At 33.0% G+C, this 23,616-nt stretch overlaps 1 protein-coding gene across 11 annotated transcripts in view; it reads right to left on the bottom strand.

Annotated features, from left to right (window-relative positions):
* The window catches only part of DMD (dystrophin), a 799,860-nt gene that overhangs the window by 524,522 nt on the left and 251,722 nt on the right, over positions 1-23,616 (bottom strand). The window lies entirely within an intron of this gene.

The following is a 23,616-nucleotide window of genomic DNA, read 5'->3' as shown; positions in this document are numbered from 1 at the left end:
TAACCTTCAGGTAGCCCTGAAAAAGTGAACAACCCCACACAGCACCGGTCCTTGTTCAGCATTGTATAATACACACATCTGCAGGAGGTAGTGATTCTCCCTCCCTCCCATGTGTGCCAAGCAAACTAAGGATGGAAGATGCTTTTTATTTGCTTTTTTTACAGACTGGTTACCTACTGTGAAGTAGATATTTCCAGTTTCCAGCTATTAGGCAAGAAAAGGTCTAGTTATAATCCATCATAGGCTTTGCTGACAGTGCAAGTTTTTCTGAACCTTGAGCAGGAGGTGCTGTAGAGGAACAGGATTTATAATGAAGTCCTGATTTACTTAACCCCACTCCTGTTTTCATCTTGTTCATTCTAAGTCACTTTTGTGTGGAAAAAACTCAACAGGCTCAACCACAGGCTTTATACACCACCCTTTAAAGCTACACCCATATCTACCAGATGTATCAGATCATCCAGATGACCTTAGAGACTTACTAGATAACATAAAAAAAAAAAAAAAGTGCTTACATTACATGGAATTTTGCTTTGTACCATTGGACAAGAACCATTCCATGGTTTCACTACGCTGTATGTCCCTAGGTTTGAAATAATTGTATAATAGGTGAGATATTCTGCAGGTGTTCATGAAGTTGAAATAAAGCAAAAACCTCAAAAACTCTCATGGGAGAACTGTCTTGTTAAGTCACTCTCGGAAAAGTACAATTTGTTTTGTGATTTCGCCTTTCAGTTTTCTTTCTAAATAGCAAAGGTTTCAAGCAAGCTGAGTTTCCTTACTGTCAGGGAAAATGGCTTATATTACAGATGCATAATTTTCTTACAAGTTATATTAAAAAGAGTATATTAAAGTATATTAGCATAACCTACTCATAATATAAGTTATTAGCAAAGTTCTAAAGGGACAGATATGTAAGAAATTCTTTAACACTGACGACATCAAAGCTGAACACAGAAAGGAGTGGAAACTGCTCTTTCACCTATAACAAAAATTACTGCCTGTAACTGCAACGGCACCCGCTGTGCTATCAGCACTGCACATCTTTCTGCCAATATACTGCCTGTTCCTTCTGATGTGGCTGCCATCCCCTGTCTTCAGCCCTTGGCATGTGCACAGATTACTTCTAGATGTAATAGTGACTTTATTTATCTCAAAATTTTGCTTTGACATCTGAAAAATAATACAGTGATATCGTACAACGTTTTGTCTTTCCAGGTAAATTCTTAAGTTTGCCAGAAGCCTGGGTATGGGGTATGTGCAAAGGGCACAGGAATATGTGCAAAGGGCACAGGAATGCCCTGGTCATGGTCTCTCTGTTTGTATCACCAGTACTGGTCACCTACCTTATTGCCTGATGAAGTGACTGTTCACCTGACAGCTATTAGGGAGGAGAAGTTAACACAGAATTCTCATCCTGTAGTTCACGTCATCACATCTCAGTCAGTTGTACTGGGCTTGTCCACACAAGGACATCAAATATGAGATCTTATAGATGAATAAATTTTTCGCAAAAGATTTATTAAAAGATGGTAATTTGCCATGACAATAATTGCTTTATCCTTATCACCCAACAAACATAAAAAAGCTTCATTCTTATCTTTGAATTATAATTTTCATTATTACAGTTGAGAAAAAAATGTGAATAATTGTTTTGTGCTGAGTATTTTTAGACCAATTGTCATATGTATTGAAGAAAATTATGAAGTGCATTCTAGGAAGGTTGTCAGCTACATTAAACACCCTAAATAGTTCCAGTAGCTCTACTATATAAATCAGCTTACCGCTGAAAAGCACATTTTAAAACTAATATTTGATTTTGCTCTTTCTGCACATCTTGTGGTTCTATTCAAGATGAAATTTAGCATGAGAAATTGTCCTGTGATGAAAAAGAGCATCACTCAAAGTGTGCACACCAGTTAGAAAGATGAAATTATTCTACTTCAAAGAAATGCATGTTCTATTTAGACTTGTATTTTATCACACTGGGTTTGGATCTTAAATATTCATTTTGATTATGTATTATTTCACTGATTTATTCTCTCATTAATTCACTCCTATAGTAATGTGATCAACTTCAATGGATATATTTAAACTGTTACATATATCTTATCTTTTTATGCTACACCAAATTCTTCCATCAAAATAGTTAATTAAGGAAGAAAATCAAATTTTTCTTAATCTCACAGTAATGCATAATTTTTTTCCTTGAAAAAAATACAACTTAATTATGAAAATGAATCCATAAATTATATGAAGACATGTGGGTAATATTAGAAATGAGTATAGTAAATGAAAAGTCGACACACTATTCATGTTTGATTTAACACATCAAAAGTGAAGCAAGAGTGTGTCTAGAGAGCTCACTGGTCATATCATTTGACAGATATATAACGAGTGTTGGTAAGAAGATAAAATGAGATATATCTGTTTTTCTACTAAATGTTTTTTGAAGTCTGTTTATTGTTTGTATTCATTTTGATGTCTCAGTTACAAAGGCAGTGTAGTACAAAAGGACTTGAGACCTCTGTATTTTCTCTCCTCAACAAGATTGTTTTTTTCTGAGACTTAAGGTAGAATCAGTTAGTGTATTCCTGATTTTCAAAGAATCTAAAGGAGTCAAGTTCTCTTATCTCAGTGAAATTGATGATCCTTTGGCCCCTTGTTTCTCAGATGACTTTGAAAATCCTATGTCCTTTCCCGGATTATCCATCTATTGAAGAGAACATAAAATTTACTTATCTGAGTATCCAACATGAAAAATGTGCACACATTGCTTCAAGATGATAGTAATGTGAATGTGATCATAGGGAATCATGAGCTAAGATTCAGGAATAAGGCAATGATAATTTAACTGTCTCCTAGCAGAAGGTAAGATTGCTTTAAAAAGTTGCTTTTTTTATTAGCAAAAAGGAAGGACAGTACAAGGCTTAAAGTAAATACAATGCCATTCAAATTAATTACAGATAGTTAAGCCACTGAAGGCAATTTTTTTTTTCTGGTTCTTTTCTGACTCGGTCACCAACAACAGCAACAAGACAGTAAAAGCAGCTACAGCAACTTCACATTTTCAGGTACAGAAAGTACTATCTTGTTCTATTTGTGTCACAGCTGTGGCCAGTGTGACAAGCTGGAAATTACAAGGATGGGTCACTACTGAAAAGTGGTATTTCATATTACAAATCAAAAAATTGTTAAACAAAAGACAGCCCATACTTAGTAACTCCCAATTCTGTTCTCAGTTTAATTAAATTACATATTGATGACAGAGAATTCCAGGCATGGCTGGTGCAAACTACTTTTTAATGCTTGAAAGGATCAATCATTGACAATAGTTAAATCTATCAATTAAAAAAAACCCAAGACTTCTGCTAAAGTGTTTACAGTTATTGTATATAGATTTCTTAGAGAGTAATGATAACATTTATCAGTTTCTGTACATGGAATCTTTGCTGCCTCCTTCTAATGAAATAAACGTCAGCTACATTTTAATTTTTCCCCCAAAACCAAAATAAAATAAACAGGATATTCTAGCAATTTATGAACAAAGTCATCTAATTGCTTTGTTATTATATGTGCTTTATTACTTATCAAAGCTTGGAACTAGGCTTGGGAAGGTATATGTATAATAACAAAATAAAATAATTGTGTACTGTGTTAATATTATGAAGGTGAATAAAAAGAGATAGCATCTCAATTGAATAAATTAATTGTTGCAGGCTTGAACAGAAGTCATAATAGGGAGAGAACACTGCCACAGTTTGGCTAGATAATACAGTTGCAGTTTTATCCATCTCAGAAAAGCTGCAGAAGAGTCATTGAGCACCTTCAAGGTCAAACATAAACTTGACATCATATTGCTTATACTGCAATGTCAAAAAATGATACATCACAGTTATAAATTTATTAGTGTGAATAAAACCTTATATGCTATTTGCATTTTGAAAGCAATATGGAAGCATTAACTCCTAAATCCTCAAAATACCCCAGAAAGATTTTTAGGTATCATACAGTAGAACTGATCATGGAATTAAAATAGGAGGAGAAAATTAAATTCACAGTTATAGAAAAAGCCAATACAGAAACAAAATTAGATTAATATTTTCCATATTTCTTACATATATGCAGTCCATAACAACACATTGAAAATTTTCCATTATATCAGAACAGCAAAAGAAGAAACTGGATGGGTAGATAAATTCCAGACACCTTGAGATCTGCTGTTACTGAAAACAACTTTACAACTTTTACACGAAGAAGTAAAGACATCAATGAGGACCATAAAATTATATTTAGAATTGACTTATTATTCAGCTGAAGATCTCTGTTCTTTTACACTGAAACATTGCTGTTTTCAGACTTAATTTAACTTTTCCATTGCCCTAGACCTTATATAATCGGAAGTCAGTAGTCATCTACGAACCGTTTTGCACTATACAATGCCGAAAGTTTTTAACAAAGTAAAAAAAATGGTGGAAAAGGCAAAACTGGATTCATTTGGGAAAACTCAAAACCTTTCACACCTTCTCTGATGGCACAGAAAAGCTGATGCAGACATCCCTTTCATGCAATGTAATCACAACTTATTAACTCTGCCCCAGTTACATCAGAACTAGCTCCGTAATATTAAAACTACCAAGGCAAAAACTACCACCAAGCAGTCATTTGGATCACATTTCTTCTACTCACTACTTACTTGTTATAATTGCAAGACTTTAAACCTTGTTAAATTAATATTTTAAAAATTTGTCAGCTATTTTTATGATGACTGCACTACACAGTAATTAGCACTTTAATACCTTTTTTGAAGCAACATTGTGAGTAATCTAAAGTCCATGTCAAGTATGTCGCATGTACAGCCATGCTTCTTTTGTGTGAATATAAAAGTGCCATTGTCTTGAGCATAAAGTGTAAGCATAAAGCTCTCTGACCTTAGTCCCTCTAGTTAGCTGATCTTTTTGACATTTGAAACGTATAGAATGTTTCAAGCAGCAAATATTATGGATCTCCAATCTGGAGGGAAGTAGCTGTTTTAATTTAATTATGTGTTAACAAATGTATGTCTTAAATTGATTATTTTCTCTCTTTTCTTCTTTTTTTTTTCCTCATCAGGGCACTTCACATTAGATAAATATAAACAGGTTTATAAAATTAGAGTGTTTCTTCCAGAATAACAAAAACAAAAGATAAAGTCTGTTTCTGTCCTCAAGTTTGGTTTGGATGAAACACTCACTGGGACTGATGCAGACCTGGTTAGTGGGGGGTCTTTTCTTCTCAAAACGAAGTATTATAAAAAGGATAAAATATAAGAAATCAAACAGGTTTCAGTGTCAGTTGCTGCTGCAGACTAGAAAAACAAATACTTTAAAAGACCATATAGTATTAGAATTTGAAAAATGAAAAAAAGGAAAATTTAAAATACTTGCATTCTGCCTTGCTTTTTCATACCCCTTTCCTGAGCATGCTAGTCTTTATAGCATAGTCAAATACTGTGCTTTGATCACCTATTCCACCTGCAGAAAATTTATGAATCACTCATTTAAAATGGATAGCTTCCATCAACCAGAAATAATAAAATTTGTTTGCTGACTTACTACATAGAGTCTGTGAGGAAAAAAAGAAAATCCAGCTTCAGCCATTCAAGCTGAAGCTACGGCTTCAACAGGCATAGATCTATATGAATTAGGGCTACCTGAAAAGCCAAAGTTCAATTAACTGCACCTAATAATTAGATTGTGTGCAATTCTTCATTTCACAAAATATTTGGCATTCAGTGTCACAGGAGCAGTATGTAGGAAAACTGTGGAAGGATCTTTCTGACCTTCAGATGGGAAAACGGCAATTTCCAGCTGACAGGGTTAATTTAAGAAAGAAGAAAATCTGGACTTGTAATGCAATTTCTGCCTTGTCATTCAAGTACTCATATCCCACATCCTTTCTGGAGGTAGTGCTAACTGAAGGATGCAGTTTTGCACATAACAGGAAAATTTTTCCCTCATTAGGAGTAGATTGACCGTGATCCAGGCAATTATTAAAAGAAAAAAAAAAAAAAGAAAACCAAACTAAAACCTTTTATATGGTAACATTACTCTCATAGTGGAGTGATACTGAAAAAAAAAAAAAAGCAATAGTTGTCTCTGTAGTACCAATTCCCTGAACAAACTCTTAAATACAATTTCTTTTTTTACTGGAAAAGCTGGGCAGTGTACAGACATTTGTCATTCTGAGTAAGTTCGGCTGAGAAGTAAAAATAAAATCCAAAATTTATCCCTGAGGTTTTATATGTACACACAATTGATGAAAGTGTCTTAGATTTTGTTGTTTTTCGCAATCATTAAATTTGTTGGAGAGTAGGAGTTCCACGCTCACATTCATTGTACCATGGTCACAATCACGTTCTGTAAATTTTCTTCAAAATTATCCCTTCTAAGTGGTAGTCATCATTCCCACTACCAACTTAACTGGCAGTAGGTATCTGTGTTTCCACTAAATCCAAGATGCTTCAGGAACTGTATTAAACTTGACTTTTTTTTTTTGGTTCTCTAAATAAATATCTAATGGTAAATATTGCCCACAGGGGATAAGGGATGTTTTTTCTTTTTTTTTTCCTCTTAATGTCAATAGTTTACTACTTCCATCACTGCTGACCTACCCTATGAGTCTGTAAGACCAAATGATAAAAACCAAGGCTGAGGAAAAAGAAAAAAAAAGAGAAAATAAAAAAAACCCCCACAAATAATCATCCATCTGTCAAGCTTTAGAATTCAATGAGGATGATAGAATGGAAATAAATTATGTCTACTATCAGTTTTTCTGTCAAAGTCCTGCTTTGCTTAGCCCTGATTATTTGAAACTAAAATACAAGAGGTGGAGCCTGACCCAAAGTCAATACTTCCTTTATGGATGGCTGCTATGATTATGGCAAAAGAGTTCCTGAAGCTTTTGCAAAGAACCCTAATGGTATCTCTTCCAAAAGTCCACATCTTTTCTTTTAAACTTCAGGTAACTCATTTGTTCTGAGACTGCAAAATACCATTCACGATAGAAATAGATTTTTCTAGGAGAATGTAGAAAGATAAGATGAAAAGGCAAATCTGACAATGGACTTACTCTAATGTTCACTTGTTCAGAGGTGTGTTTTCTTACCATATGTGACTAGTCCATTGCAAAATCATCTGTTTGCCTTTCCATGGAGACTCACTTTTACAAAGTGCTATGATTAAAAATGTTTCAGCATTATCGTTTAGCTGGCAAACCTCTTTCAAAAACATAAACAATAAACATAACCTCCATGGAAAAATCCCCTACTTTTGTTTGAAAAAATCTCAGTTCTACATTTGATCTTATGAGTTTTTCTTCATGGACTATGTGTTTGTTAAATTGAAAGAGGCTACATTAGCATTACTGACCACAATAGTAATTTATGGAAGTACATGGATGAGTTGTGGTGAGAGATGACAGTTCATATTTTACCTAAGTACTTTCATGCCCAGTGGAACATAGGATTCAGTCTCTGAAAACTCTGCTCATCCAGAGTAGGATAGATAGTGGAGATCAGACAACTAGAAAAACTTGTGTCAGATGAAAATGGTATGTCTTGACATCTCACTTATGAGTGCATATGCAGAAACCTTATAAAAGAAGGTCTGGGTTGAAGGAAAATACAAAACCAAAATAAGAGTGCTAAGAGCCCATATGTACTGCCTGTACGTGCAATCACATTCACTCAGAGCTCTACTACAACCATCTTCTGGAACAATGAAGCAGAAGTGGTAGCAATACATGGCAACCAGCAACCAAACGTGGCAACAGTAAGTTAAGTAGGCATGCTGACATATTGCAGCAACTGCAAATGACAGCCCAATAGTTTTGGTAGCTTTTGCATTTTTCAGGAGATTTTTCTGCTTGGAATATCTCATTTGAACTAGCATTCATGTCAACTTCAACTGTTTGGAGTTTTGTTAGGGAATGCATTTGATTTAAAATAAAAATTGTCTTTCCTAGAATTTCCCAGTTATAGGAGATTTTACTTGTCTCTTTCTGGACTAAAGTTCTAGGGATGCTGTTACATTGCTATGAGGAAAGAGAGATACTTAGGGTGCTTCCTCAAAGGTGCATTGTCCTAACTTTCAAATCAATTAGACATTCATGTGAATGTTGAAACACACTGAAATTCTAGCAAAAAGTCAAACATTTGAACATAGCATATTGTTATACTTTAAGAAACTATTTCCACATCATCATCTTTCTAAACTAACCATTATCTTGAACTGTTTCTGGCCTCTTCCACCATATTTTCTGCTTGCTTTGATGCTGCATGGTTTTGAGTCACATCTGAGTATGTATCACACATATATTGTATGTATTTTGCACAGCTTTTGCTTCCAATAGAGCCTTGTAAACTTTCTTCAAAGAATGATTTATGTAAGGTAGAAAATGTGCTACATTCACATGTGAAAATTATACTACAATATTGTTCTCCCAGGAGCCATAAAGAGATCACAGTCCAGTTTGTGCTATGAAAAAAGAACTATGAACCTCACTGGGACTCTTAATCACAATATGCTGGTTCTGAATTAAAGATCTATTTTCTATCTTGTCCCAGTGGACTAACAAAAATCTGTTTGTTTATGGAAGTTAATTTAAAACTTTTAGGAGAAAAAAGGATTCTGAAGGTGTTGCCCAGCTCTAAATCAAACTTGATCTTATTCCAGACAAAAGGAAATATGCATTGTTGTGCAGTGTTTTCAAATCAATTTTTCAAAACCATATTTACTATTAAATAATTTTTCCACGTTTCAAGATTGCTAGGAAATACCCTTACAGAACTAGGAATAATTGTATTCTGCACAGTTCTGTGGACACAGGGAAAAACGTAAATTAAATTCTTGTGTGGTCTTACTTTTCCATCAATGGCTTCAGTGTCAGATCTGCACTGGTAAGTTCACTTAATTGCAAGAGAAAAGCAGTGAAGCCACTAGAAACTTAATTCTTCAGCACTGATTTTATTTAAATGGAATACCATTCAAAAAATCTGAAAAATATACCACTCACAATGTCACTCCATTTATCAAAGAGAGGCCATTGAGATTTTTCCAATGGAAAAAAAATAATTGAGATGGCATAAAACCCAGTAAAGAATCTCTAAGCCCTCTGTGTGATTTTTTGACTTTTGGGTAAGGCTTGAATAAAAATGTTCTAGAGTTAGATTATAGTCAAATTAGGACTTTTGTTGACTATAGACAACAGGATAATAACAGAGGAGGTAATATTATAGATTTCTAGATTATCCCCAAATTTTATATTTTGTTTTTTGATTACGACATTTGGACAATTCTTATATATTTAATAGAGTATGACAGATGAATTCTGACTAACATTAGGACTGCATACATTGGAGTGCCAACCATAGTGGATTGGAAATATGGAACGGGGGGGGAACAGTTTGATTTTTCTGACAGAAGGACATTCTGACAGATATTGGTCTTTGTTCTGAATGACTTTATTGATATTGATAATGTAACAAGAATAATGTTCTTTTAAATCAAGCTTATAGCTGCAGAGGTGCTCTGGAAATCATTCTACGCAGTTCCTGATCTGTGTTATCACCACATATTCATCCAAATACCATATTTAATGCTGAAATATGCATGTTAGTTACTGTTTGCTAAACAATACTTGATACTTTTTCTGATCTGTCATTGTTCAAAAATACATATATTAGATTTATATATTCAGATATATGTGTGGAAATCAATGGTCCATGTTCTCATGTCAGACAGCTGAGATCTGAATTTTTCACTGCTACAACAAAAGTTGTGAAAGACTGAATTTATTTGAATGCAAAAGGGATCACTTGCCTTGGCTTTTCTTTGTTGCCAGAAACTTAAAACCTGTATTATACAAATCAATTGCAAGTAAAGGACTTGAATTTTAATTTCTAGTACCATGATTTTTCTGGTTTGCTACTTTTTGCAATCTCTTTAAATTCTTTCTTATATAAAGTACTTAAAAATCATTTTTCTCAATCTTATTATGTGAGAAAACTTACCAGGAGTCAGAGAACAAAAGGAAAGCAAAATCTTAGAGATCTTAAAGAGATCTTAAAAAACATAGATACTTAAAACCAAAGACCTTAAGAACTTATATAGTGCTGTACAAATCAAACCCAGCAATCCATATAATAATAGGCACAGTGACAAATTCAAGTGGAATTGAGTTAACTACAGTAAAGTAAAAATAGTCAGAAGTGAGAACGGTCAAAATTCCAAACTTCATACTTACATTTGAACTTATATTTAAAGGCATGAAAATCGGAGGCTTTTTCTTTTTAGAAATTCTTTTTAGCAATTTTGTGTCAGAATTTGGAAAGATTTATTTAATCTACTCTTATATTACTTCATCACTTGCTTAATGTGCCCAATTATTATGAAGCTATTATGGTATGACAATCTGGTAATATTCGAAATAATTACCTACCCCTGTTTATACAGTTTCTAAATTTGCACTGTCTTCACGAGATCAAGCATAGCTAACATGATTAATTTCTACCATCATGATAAACTGTCTCTGAGGTCAAGGGTGTTCAACAGAAGATTTTAAATCAATGTTATATAATAGCTGCTGATATTAACTTAAAAAATAATTGCATGCCACTTGAAGTACTACTGATAGCATTATGAAGCAAAAGATAATGTAAGCCCCTGAAATGAAATAAAACAGCTTAATTAGGATTCTAAAATTCTGAACAAATTTGAATAACTCTCTGCCTCTCTACCTCAAAAAATACTACCAAAACCAAACAGTAAAACAGTCTACATATTAGCTATTGTGAATAATTCGGTGCATAATAAAATAGGGGACCGTAAGTTCTTGTATCAAGCTCATTTGGATTTTAAACGCAACTTTGAAAAACTTCCATACTAAAATAGAAATCTTCTAATGTGTTACGTTGCAAAAGATGCTTTATTTTCTGCATCATAAGGGCCCTTCAGAAACACAGCAATAAATTTCACCATATTCCGAGGTCTGAGAAAGAGAATTTAAGCTTATATTCTGAGCTTCTCTATATATGATTTTATGCTTGTATGCCATTATTCTGTTTTCAGAGGAGTGCAAATAATTTTAGAACATATATAAGAAATATGGAATAATATATGTACATATGCCTTTTGCAAAAATTCTGGTCATAAATGAATTTCAGAGAATGGGGCACATCCCAACATATTAGAATATAGTTCAAAATAATTTTTTAATGGGATCATATTGAACATAACTTCACTTGCTGTCTCTCCATAAATTTTAAAATTTAACCTCAGCTTATAAATTCACAGTAGCTTCACCAAGCTTATCTCTTCCTTTTCTCCTGCTGCCATGTGCTCAGTATAATAATTTCTACTGCCAGAAAATGCATGCTTTTTTCAGATACCAATATAAGAGTCAAGCAGACTAGGATGCTTTTAAAAATCTGCAAATAAGTCAAACAGCCATAAGATAATTACATTTCATTAAACAGATTTTTATTCCTCAATCTGTTATTCTTTCCTTCAATCACTCTCAGTGTTATTGCAAATTATTCAGAAATATAGGCAGGAAAAAATATATCAAAAGTCGTAATGTCTGTCTGTCAAAATACAAGATGTATGTAATTCTTTTTAACTGAATTGGATTAAGAACAGAAGTTTTGTTCAAAGATTATGTTCTGAAAATGCACTGGGAAGGTTATCCTAATGGTTGTGCTTGAAAACATCATGTCTTTAAAATGGATGAAATCTATTGTGACCTGACTAGAAACAAGTCAACTTAAAAGAAGCAAACACAAACCTGGTAAAAGCATTAAATAGTTATATGAATGAAATAAAATGAAAATATTTGCTCTTAGAAGCAACTTATCTGGGGAAATGAGGGTGCAGCAATGTTCTTACCTGATCCTTATTGCTGCTACATGCTTGCAATTCCATCTCAGTCCAGACTGACGATTCAGTATTAAAATAGCCTTGTTAATTTAAAATTCCTAATGTTGTTATTTGTTTCTCAAAACTTACATTGACAGAAATCTGTTTTGTTTTGTTTTTAACTAAACATTGCTTTTACATTGACTGGTCTCCAAGGATTTCAAGAAATATGCTGGAGCCTAAGAGAAATTAAAATCTGTAAACAATCTCATTTTAAATTGTATTTAGGGGGTAAAAAAAAGTAAATCAGCCTTGAATTCTTAAACAATTTGCAAACTAGGGGATAGGTGACTGACGAGGACCTCTTCAGTCTCTAGTGATAGAGAACTATAGATCTGTTAGTAACCAAAGAGAAAATGAAGCAGCACATGCATCAGTACAATTGAAAGCACATTCTATCTCTAAGGAATAAAGAATGCAAACCTTGCTCACAGCCTTGAGAACTCTTATAATGACAAATTATAAATGACAAAAATTCTGAAAAAGAGCAGAAAGTAAGAGAATAGTGGACAGAAAAAAGTGGCAAACAGTCAGTTTTTGCCTGGAGTTTTCATTGTGACACAGACAAAGGAGTTAGCAAAATGCTTTGAAGGCATATAAAGAAATGGGGAGTTTACGATTCCTCTGGGTTTTGGTCAATTATAGCTGTTACTGAAATTCTACAGAACAAAAATTTGTAAGAGATGGATGAAGCCAGAATGGCTTGTGTTGGAAGGGACCTGAAGGACCATCTAGTTCTAACCCCTCCTGCCATGGGCAGCGACACCTCCCATTAGACCAGTGGAAGGTGCCCCTGTAGTGTTCTAAATGGATTATAATCTGATTTTCCTTTGAATGCTTCATCTATGTAGTAGGTAATAGAGTGAACCTTGCCATTGAACTCTGTTAAAGTTGCACTTTCACAAATTCATGTTAAAACCTGCTTTTTGGAAACACCCTTAATGGTGATTCTTCAAGCTGCTGAAACCATTCATTTGCAACAGATACAATAAATGAACTCCTTTTTATATGATTCATTTTTATACTAAAATGATTATCAGAATGATACATTTATTCCTTTAACTATTTTAAAGCTTAGAATACCATAAAGTCCCTTTTTATTAGTCTCATTCATAATAAAAGAAACTATAGTAATAATTTTAAATGATGCCTTAGAGTTTTGACATAAAAAATCCCATAACACAACAAGCTCTTGGCTATACACTAAACATTACCTCCAATTGATATTTGCTGATTAATAATTTTGGATTTTCAAACAGTTAAATTTGCTTTGTTCCAAAAGCCTGATTTCCTGTAGCAAAAACATCAAGTCACCGGAATTAATTGTTAGATTGCTTTTTTATTATTACTTTTAAAACAACATATGTACAATTTGGGTCATTAAATTTCTTTCCCTTCTAAACCAACGAAACAAAAGAACACAAAGATAATAGGTTTATCAGCCTGATTTCATTGGCTTGATATTTTGCCTTGCTTATGGTGGGGTTGCAGAATCATCAGTCTTGTGTAACAGGGGTCATTGCTAGAGGCACTATAGTTACAAAGGAAGTAATGAAATAGGATGATGATTGTAAATTTAGTAAATACCATAGCAGACTTCATTTGAGGCAGCTAAGGGTTGTGGCAATATCAGAGGGTACCTTCCCTTTGCATAAGTTCCTCTGAGTCTCTAAATCCTGCAACATTCAGAAGTAACGTAAAGACTAACAAAAGATTCAAAGAAAAGTTGTTTTCAGTCATCATAAATTATATTGGTGTGTCTTCCAAAAATCAAAACAATACATAAATCACACATCCTATGGGTTCGAATATGCTAGATTGTCCACTTTACCTGAAGTATATAGTTTGGACAATATCCTAAATCCACCAAGATAAATCAAAAATCATTTAAGCTAATCACAGTAAGTATTTCCAGTCTAGTCCTAAACTCTGTTTTGTATTGATCACAAATGCAATGCTTGCAACCAGTGTGACTCTAGCTTTGACCTCTTGAGAGAAAACCCAGCTAACACTAAGGCCCCACTGCACCAGGCAATGTGCAGTTACAAACAAACTGGTCTTGAAGCCTTTATAACCTAATAGAAAACACTACAGTACTTTTTGTTATTGGAGCAGTTCCTGAGATCTACTCTAGTCTTACCAAATGCTCATTCATTCAGAGCAGATGCTAATGTGTGCTAAGAATTCTGTTAGGCCACTTGACAAAAACCTCTCAAATGGTTTAGATGAATTTAGAAAGAATATTTCTTTCTGGAAAGTTAGACTGACTAAATCAGATTGCTCTTTTTTTTTTCTTTCTTTTTTTTTTTTTAAGTTTCCACTAAAAAGGATATTGCCTTTGAAGGCACCAGAAAAAGTTTTAAATGCATTCATAACAAAGTACCTGCAGTTGTGTTTTTTCTTAAAGGAGTCAATCTACTAAAACACCAGTACTAAAACCACCACACAAACACTTACTAGCAAACCCTCCCATTAAAATCAATTATTTACATACAATGTCCAAACCAGATATTTTCCAATTCAGCTATTAAAAATACCTGTTAAAGGAAAAATGTCTTGTGTAAATTGCTTCAGGTAGGTGTATTGCTTATTGCAAAAGTACAGAAAGAAAATTTTTGCAATAAAAATTTTTTAGTTTATCTTACAGCCTCCAGAAACAAACTGATCTAATGGCTCCACAAAGACTGGACATATGGAACAATATTCACTTTTAATTTCAGACAACTGTAACGATTGAACTTAATAATGTGAGATAAATAGCCAGATATTGTAGCAAAAAAAACCCCAGTAGTTCTTATCAATATTTTTTTGCCACTAAGAGGGAACAGACAACCACCTTGTCTTGCTATGGAAGGAAATAGAACATAGTTCTCAAATAATGGAAAATAAATCAATAAAACTGATCACCCCACTTATATTAAAGAATCAGCATCTATTTCTAGCTTTCAGTATAATAAAACTTGTATGAACTGTCTTACATAACACAGGTGAATAATAGTTCCCATTTCCACCACATTAATGGAAAATTAACATTCTGCTCATCTTAGTACCCTGAAATTCAGAAACTTTCTTTTTACATAATCAAATTGTTTTCTGACTATTTTAATTTGATTTATAATACTACCCCACTAGCAGGACCTTGCCCAGTTTCAGTACATCTCCTTTATAAATGTTCTCTTAAATTACATTTCCACAGAAATGACAAATAATAATTGATTTTGACTGTTTCCTTTGGAGGGGATATGGTGAGACACCTCATAATACTGTGAAACTGGCAAATATTTGCCATTCTAATATAGTCATTATATATTGGAAAAGCTGTTCCTAATATATTTTCTTTCATTTCTTCTTTCCTTTCTTCTAGCATTTCTTGACAGGAGTGTCCCTTCTGTACTGCAAGCCTTTTCTGTCTTCATTAAAAAACCAAACCAAAGCAAACCAAACTAAAACAGAACTCAAGAAGCCATTTTGAAATCATCAAAATTCTGAGATTCGTACATCTTAAATTTATTATAGTCCGATGATGAATACAACAGTCTATTGTGTTCTTGTTCCAAACGAAGCATAAACTAGAATTCACCACACTCCACAATACATTACACATCCTTAAATCATTCCATGGAAATAGAGGATTGTACACAGTCCGAGTATGTGTGGCAAAAGAACATATTTATTTCTCTTTTTAATCAGAATTAAGGCAGAATTATTGTCTGAATTTAGAAAATATTCAGCAAATGCAAAATACTTACACCTGTAAAATAAAAGATTTTTTTTTTTATATAGTGGTTTTCCTTTGTGAAAAGTGAAACAGATTTAAAAAACTGTGTAATTGTTACGGTTTTTTTCATCCATTGCAAGCCTAGATTTTGAATGAGAAGCTACAGCATATTTGTATTGTGTTTATTTTTAGAAGACTAAGAAATATACTTGCTGCCTGTTGAGGTATAATAGAAAAAAAATTAAAAAGATTGAGATCAAACAGTGTCTACCATAAATATCTAATGTTGTTCTGAAATTCTGACATAAGCTTTACTAAAACAATATCACCCTTTTCTTTTTTCTTTCTTAGTTTTTAATTTTAGAAAGAAAATTAATTGCATACACCAAGGCAAGTCAGCATGATGTGAGCAACAATGTGAGAAAAAATTTCTCCAGAGAGCTCTAAACAGCACAAAAGAGAGAAATAGATTCTAGCTAACATCTTTTCTGACACGTAAGTGTTGGTCATGAAGTATTTGATAACTTTTTAACACCACAGGTCAAATAATTTTAAAGAAAATACTTTTTGGAAAACCATTACTTCAGTTTTCTGGATTTCTTTTAAGTTTATATGATTGAACTCTCTGATTTTTTGTTAATCTGTCTTCCACTCTAACCTTTCCCCACATATTCTGACTACCTTTAAACAAATTTGACAGAAGATTAGAATTATAAAAAATGATGACATTTTATAATTTATTAAAAAAAACACAACCAGATTAAGAAAATAAGATAGCATTGGTCAGTAATGGGGGAACAGATGTAGTGAGTAGACCTTAAAAACAGCTGGGAATTCACACCAAAAAAATCTTGTAAAGCTCCCTAAGGTGGAAAACATTTCAACTGGAACTTACAGATAACTACAAAACACAAAGCCCTAGGAATTCTGGCTTGAATACTTCTGGTGTTCAAAGAACTTACTGGATATACAATAAATTTAAATATTTTTTTATTCTCTTTTACTACATGCAGTGAATCACTCAGTACTGTGGCCAAATGTCTTGTCCAGTTAAGAAAACATATTTATTCCAGCAGGAATACATTGCTTTGTAATACATTCTGGCTCGCATCAGTGCTGGTTCACTAGTACTAGTAATCCCTGAATATTCAAAACCTGATGAAATAGGCATTCAAGGGAGAAAGTAGCTCACTTGAAATAAAGTAATTCTTTAATATTTTAGGTTCTTATGTTTTCATGACAGCTTATCTTTGATTTATTTTTTTTTTAAAAAGCAAAACAACTAAATAAAATTTAACAATAAAATTGTAATTCAATTTTTGTCTGAAGGTAACACACCCAGTGCTGTGACAGTTCACTGTCAAATATTCTGGGTATCTCAGAAAGGCCAGGTGACATTCACCATAGGAGTTTCTATTTTTCTTCTTGGTTTACAAAGGAAGATCAGGATTATCAGCTCAAATACTGATGCCTACTCTGGACCTGATTTGGTGAGATGAATCTCACATCCAAATATTAAGTAGGAAAGAAGTATGTTGAAAGTTTTCTGTAGGATAGAAGTAAATATTTTATTTAAACAACTAAAGCATTTTATCATTATTTCAATGCCTGCTACATTCTCTCTCTATATATGAACTGGTATGTTTATACAAAATGAACAATAAACATTAAAATAGTCCAGCCAAAAAATCCATTTTTCAATATCTATCCAACACTGGTCAAACCCATGCCAAATTCCCTCGACACCTCTTTTTATATTAGGAAACAAACTAACACCTCTACAAAGGTGTCTATAAGGTTGTCAGTAAAGAGGAAGTCACTGTAAAACACCTAAGCACAAAAGACAACAACTTGAGAAAAATTGACATCCAAAATTAGGATATGTAAATTTAGCGAAAGTATTTTTTAGACAGTTTAAGGGCAGATGCTGATCCTTCGCTGTCTGCTGTGCATAAATATTAGGGTATTCATAATGCAGGTTTTTATAATGCAGGTTTTTATAATGCAGGTTTTTTAAAAACAGTTCACTTTTTGAAGCGAGATAACATTAACCTGCTGACTTGTCCAGCATGCTTACTGTATGGCTTTACTTTATGGCTTCAGTCTAAAACAAGATGGTAATGAAAAGCTGGATAGAGTTTGCAAAATCTGTTGGGATGAAAGGTTCTAAGATTAATAAAGCTACACATGAAAAGCACCAAAGCAAGACCCAGTTGTACTAATTTATATAACTAATATGTATAGAAAGTTATTCCCCAGGAGTCTTACCTTTCCATGGTTGTTTTATGTAAGCACTTTTAATGGCTAGATGTAGAAAAACTCCCAGGCTGACCAGTCATTAAATGACAGTTCAAATCTCATAAATTATCTTATATTCACATCTATGCATGGACACCCACAGATTAAATTATATGTCATAGTGATCTCCAATGCAATGCGAGATGTACTTTTAAAAGACTTATGGAAGCAAATCAGATAAATGTTTTGTTAGGTAAAAGAAGTAATATCATCCTTCTTCAAAGCAGTAATTCATTTAGTCATTCACTTCTAAGGCATAGTTCAGTTAGCTACTCTATTTATACCATAACAAAAGCATTAATAAATTTGATGATTTTGAAGTGTATTATCTGCACATGTCACTTATCATAAATGTCCAGATTGGCCCTGACACTAAGACAAATTCATAAGTATGAAAAAATTGCATCCTTCATTTCCTTTATTTTTTATACAAGAAAATGCTTGTGGAATGGGTATAAACCTCAATCTCTTTCCCAGATCCCCATGTCCTAGTACTCTATAATGACTTGAACTGATGAGGATAAACTCCCCCAAACAGTGAGGCAGTTACAGTCAGATACCAGGACACTTGACTGATCCAGTCCAAGAATATTGTTTTCTCCAAGACACCCCCCCCATTTAATAATTCTGCTCATGTATAAAAATTAGGTCACTCTGTATTTATGTGTTCATAATGAAATGTTTGAAAAATGTATCCTAATTAATTACTTAAAATATTTAATTCAATTTTCAGAATAAACAATGCCAGGATTTACAATAAAACCTAAATATAAGCAACAAATTTTCATATAATGGTGCAAGAGTAGGCAGAACTGCATAAGGAACGTTAAACTTATTATTTCCCATAGCCTTCAGACATTTTAATGTCCCACTACTAGCAGCAAAAAATTAATTAGAAACTTTTAATAGGATACAGTAAATTAGAAATTAATTGTGTGCAGTAAAGAAGAATTAAATAACTGATATATTTGTGAAGTAATACTTCTTATAGATTGAAATAATAAGAAAATATTTTTACTACAAATTCTGGATAAACTATTTTAGTATTTCATCATTTCCAGTAGTAGTAGTAATAAAGGTCAGGAGCCTTTCAACAGTAAAGAAAGGTTTAGGGCTTAGGTATATATAGAAGTGAACAACTTATAAAGATTACAGTATTATTTAATATTTTGCTTAGCATAAGAAAGAAGGAGTAACTATTTTACTCCACTTATTCGCTTGAACTCTTTCCATTGCTGATTGCACTTCAGTGAAGAAAGGCCCACGAATTTGTTTTTAACATGAGCTTAAACCAGAAAAAGAAGGGTTTTGCTCAGCTACATTTAGTCAAAGTACGAAGGATGTGTACAATTGTAAGATGAACATTAAAAAATGAAATAAAATAAAACAAAATAAAATAAAATAAAATAAAATAATGACAGTAGAATCTGTTCTCAATGTAACAATACTGGATAGTGTGCTTTTGGTATTTATAAATTTTTAGCCAATAATACATTACTGCCAGATATATGTCCTTCCAGATATGCCCTTGCAAATGAAGGACATTGTAGTATGTACCTTGATTGTTTTAATCATTCTTCTAAACCAATGCTAAATTGTTTTTTCATTGTTTCCAAGTTCTATATTTTCTCTTACTTACAGAATCACTAAGCAAACCTAGAATTCTCTTGGACCAGAAAGAGTATTTTGCTATTTTTTTTACAATTTATCTGAAAATATTTCATATCACTAAGAAATACTTGTCAAAATTGAAGCAGGTGGAACAAAATTGTACTGTTTGAATCCAAACTAGAACAAGAAGAATCAGAAATTGTTGGCATAACCTATATCAATCAGTAAAGCAGGAAATAAATCTAAAAATACAAAATCTAAAACATTAAAGCCAAAATTACTATATATAAAAAAGTATTTTTACAAGTTTTAAATTTGGGGGAAAAACAGAGTAAACTATCGATCCACTTACCACTGTGCTTTCATGTGGTATATAAAGCCTTGAGCACTGAAATACTTTTATTCTCCCCTATACCCTGATTGCATGTACTCTATTCCAGAAAGAACTGTTTAAATTCAATGGTTATTAAACCATCAATATCCATATAATCCAATTTAGCTATAAAAGAGAGAAATTATTAGCATGACCATGACTTTCAGCACTGAAGCCTGGATTCTTGATATCTTCTTACTTTAAACATCCACAAGACAAAAATATAATGTTCCTGACATTATGGTGCAGCAGAAAGAAGGCCTAGAGAAGGCATGAGTCATTCACAAGCCTTTTGCAGGCTTGGATAAGTACTCTAAAATGTAAATGCTGGACAAGTCAATGTATGAACAATTTGAGAACTCTAATTTACAAGCAATTTCTATATCCTCAGAAAGCTGAGTATAATTAATAAGGTCAATATTTAAGGTCCTCTGAGATCTTAAAAAATAGACATAATTATCATTGATATCTATGCCTGCAAATTAAAAAACTGAAAAATTAATAATTATAGCATAACAACATTTTTTAAATAACGAAGTTAAGAAAAATAAAGTACAGATCTTGCCTGTTTGGTGGAAACTACTCATCGCTGACCAGTAAGAATAGTTGAATATCATGAAGACAAAGAACTTTCTTCAAAATTCAGACCCAGCACCTAATTATTTTGTTATTGAAACTGCACCACCTAAAATAATAAAATAAACTTGCAACCCACAAGCAGATACAAAATCTAAACTATTGAGCAATTTCTAATACCAATGTAAAGAGCAAATATTCTGAATGTTCTACATTTTTGAAATAACAATACTATTTTAAAGTTCCCAGGTAATGATTCAGGATTGTAATCTCACAGTCTAGTTCTGAAACTGTTACGGATTTCCTCTCTTTGCATCTGTCTATTTAGCATTTACCTATAACACAAGAACAACTTCCCCAATACTAAACCTTGTTTGCTTCTTTGCTGCATGCTAAAGTGGAATTAATTTCCAGTACAACATACTTTTGGGGTTTTTTTGTTTGGTTGTGGTTTTTGTTTGTTTGTTTGTTTTCTCATATGAAATGGAACGTAGATTGGGGCGGCAAGGCAGGCCACAAGAAAAAACATGAAATAAAAAAGTTTAGATAGATGATGGAAAATTCTATTCCAATATTCAGCCATGGTAAGATCCACACATAAAATACAGCACCTGAGCTAACTTGTTGATGATACAGATGGTATTTCAGTTTGGATAATAGTGTGCTATTTTGAGAACTCATGTTCCAGAAAGAGGAGTAGGCACAGGAAATAAGAGTCAAGTCGTGTAGCTACCATTTGAAAGCAGATTAGAAAACTGTGGCTTTAGCGTACTGACTGAGATCCAATAGGGAAAATGACTGCAGCCTGTGAGAACAGGAGGAGATAAACATCAGGGAGTAGATAGAACTGCACTACAACTCAGTCCTGGCATAAAAATAAACAAACTAAGTGCAAATGCAGGAAGTTGAAGAAGTCACAGTCTTCAAGCATTAAGGAGTAGAGAGACAGAAGAACCTTTCCATCACAATAATGAGAGCAAAAAAAAATCTTTAAGTAATTTCAAGACACATAAGTTTGAAAGGGATTATATGTGCTATCTGTGAAATATCCTTTTAAATCCTATGTCTCCTAATCATAAAAGAAGTCAATTAGAATTTCTTAAAAACCGAAATGTGATATTTCTCCTCAACACCACATGTTCTGCTGTTGGAAAGTCTTAGTGAAAAAATCACAATAAGAGTATTAAAGTATTCATGACCTGAAATGAAACAATTCTATTATTATATTTCGTTCACATCATATATAATGCATAAATGTTGTTTAATATCATGCCATTGTGTAGCAAAAAGGAATGCACCTCCCCTTCCCAAATAAACCTAAAAGAATGTAATTACCTTTTAACCTATATTAACATAATCACCTAATCATACTGTTGACTGTTTCATTTTATATTAACATTTGACTCTGTGTATTTAATGAAAGTTAATGAACACATTAATCTCTGCTTTTCCAAAGTAGTCCTACTTAGAAATAGCATTACACTTCTGAATGTTCTGTATATTTTTTTTCCTAAAACAGTTCCTTGTTGAATACCAGATTACTCACTTGCTTGTGAAAGCATTTTCAAACAAATCCTGTTAATTCTGAATATGGTTCACTAAGCAGCATGATCTCATTAATAAAACAAGTTGCTACTCTAGTAAATCAAAATGCTCAGCTGTTTTAACTGTTTACCTAATGGAAATTCTAATTATCTCTTCAGTCAGCCTCACAGAAGCCTAATACTTTTGAAACAAGACCCAGTAAAATAAAGAGCCAAAGAAGAGAATGGGAACAGTGCAACTTCAGACTAAGGATTCTGTCACAAATAAATATTAAGTAACATTGGGTCTGCATTCTTCAGGTTAATTGGAATATTTTCACACCATGTGAATTTTCATTAGAAAGGTACTTTTGTGTGTCATACTGAACTAAAAGAAATGTTTGAGTGACAAATTCATGAGTTCATGGGATTTCTAACACAAGGGGAAAAGGAAGAAAGAGAAAGCCTGATGGACTGCAAAAAGAAAATTCCATTCTGCAAACACATATTCAAAATGTTCCCATGTATTGCACAAGAAAATAATAAATGGATAACAGGTCAGAAGGAGGAGGCTAGGTCAAAGGGAAACGTAGAACGGAAGCAGACTTATTCTACACAAAAGTTTCTGCATAACAAGACATTCTCCCAGGGTCTTTCAGTGTGATGTTCAGTTCTGTATGAAGTTCCTCCTTAATGAAGGCAAGAAAACAATGCTTCTAATCTGCTGAAACTCTGAAATGTGCTATTCACCCAGTGAATTTGTAACATCTATCATACACCTTACCTTGATCTGGGCACTCTCAAAAATCAGCCTCTTCTCAGAGAGAAAGTATTGTTTTAGAAAGGGGTTAGAAAAAAAGGAGATAAACTCTTTTATGGATCTGATTTTTTTTTTTGTAAATACTCATTTGAAGCTGCTCAAGGATACAAGCATAGTGCCACGAAGGGTGATGGAGCAGAGGCAAAGCACAGAAGAAAGGGTAAGGTTTTGTGACATAGTATTACCATTCATCAAATAGACACACGTCTAACTTTACTAACAGATATGTTTTCCAAAAAACACTTAAAACTGTGGGTCAGAGAAAGCGAGTAGAAATTTCAGCTACATGTGAATTCTGCTACCTTTTACATACACAGTGAAGAGCAATTTTAATTCCTCGACATTCTATTTTGTCAGCCAGATCTTAGGCAACTTTATTCAGTGTTCACCGATAGTAATTTGCAGAAAAATATTTACCTGCTCTTTTAACTACTTCGGCTTGGTGTGTTACTTAACAGTTGCATCTTTTTTTTATACTTGTACCATATGATTTTGTTTCCTTTTCAGTTCAGTGGTTTTAGTAAAGAAATAGCACCCTAATTCTTAAAAAAGTTGTCTTTAAATATTAAAATTCAGAAGACATGATAGATTTTTTTAACTGTAGGCCAAAAAGTAGGTTAGTGTTGCATTCAAAATAAAACTCTACCTTTAATATTAGAGAGACCTAACTTTTTCCAACCTGAAATCCAGGAATTCAATCCATCAATTCAAATGTATAAATGCCAATAGTTTAACAGATTTTG

This window comes from Lepidothrix coronata, unplaced genomic scaffold (genome assembly GCF_001604755.1).
Source record: "Lepidothrix coronata isolate B3197 unplaced genomic scaffold, Lepidothrix_coronata-1.0 Scaffold225, whole genome shotgun sequence".
NCBI classification, from domain to species: Eukaryota; Metazoa; Chordata; class Aves; order Passeriformes; family Pipridae; genus Lepidothrix; species Lepidothrix coronata.
The sequence above is the reverse complement of the archived record's forward strand: the minus strand, read 5'-3'. Positions and strand labels throughout refer to the sequence as shown.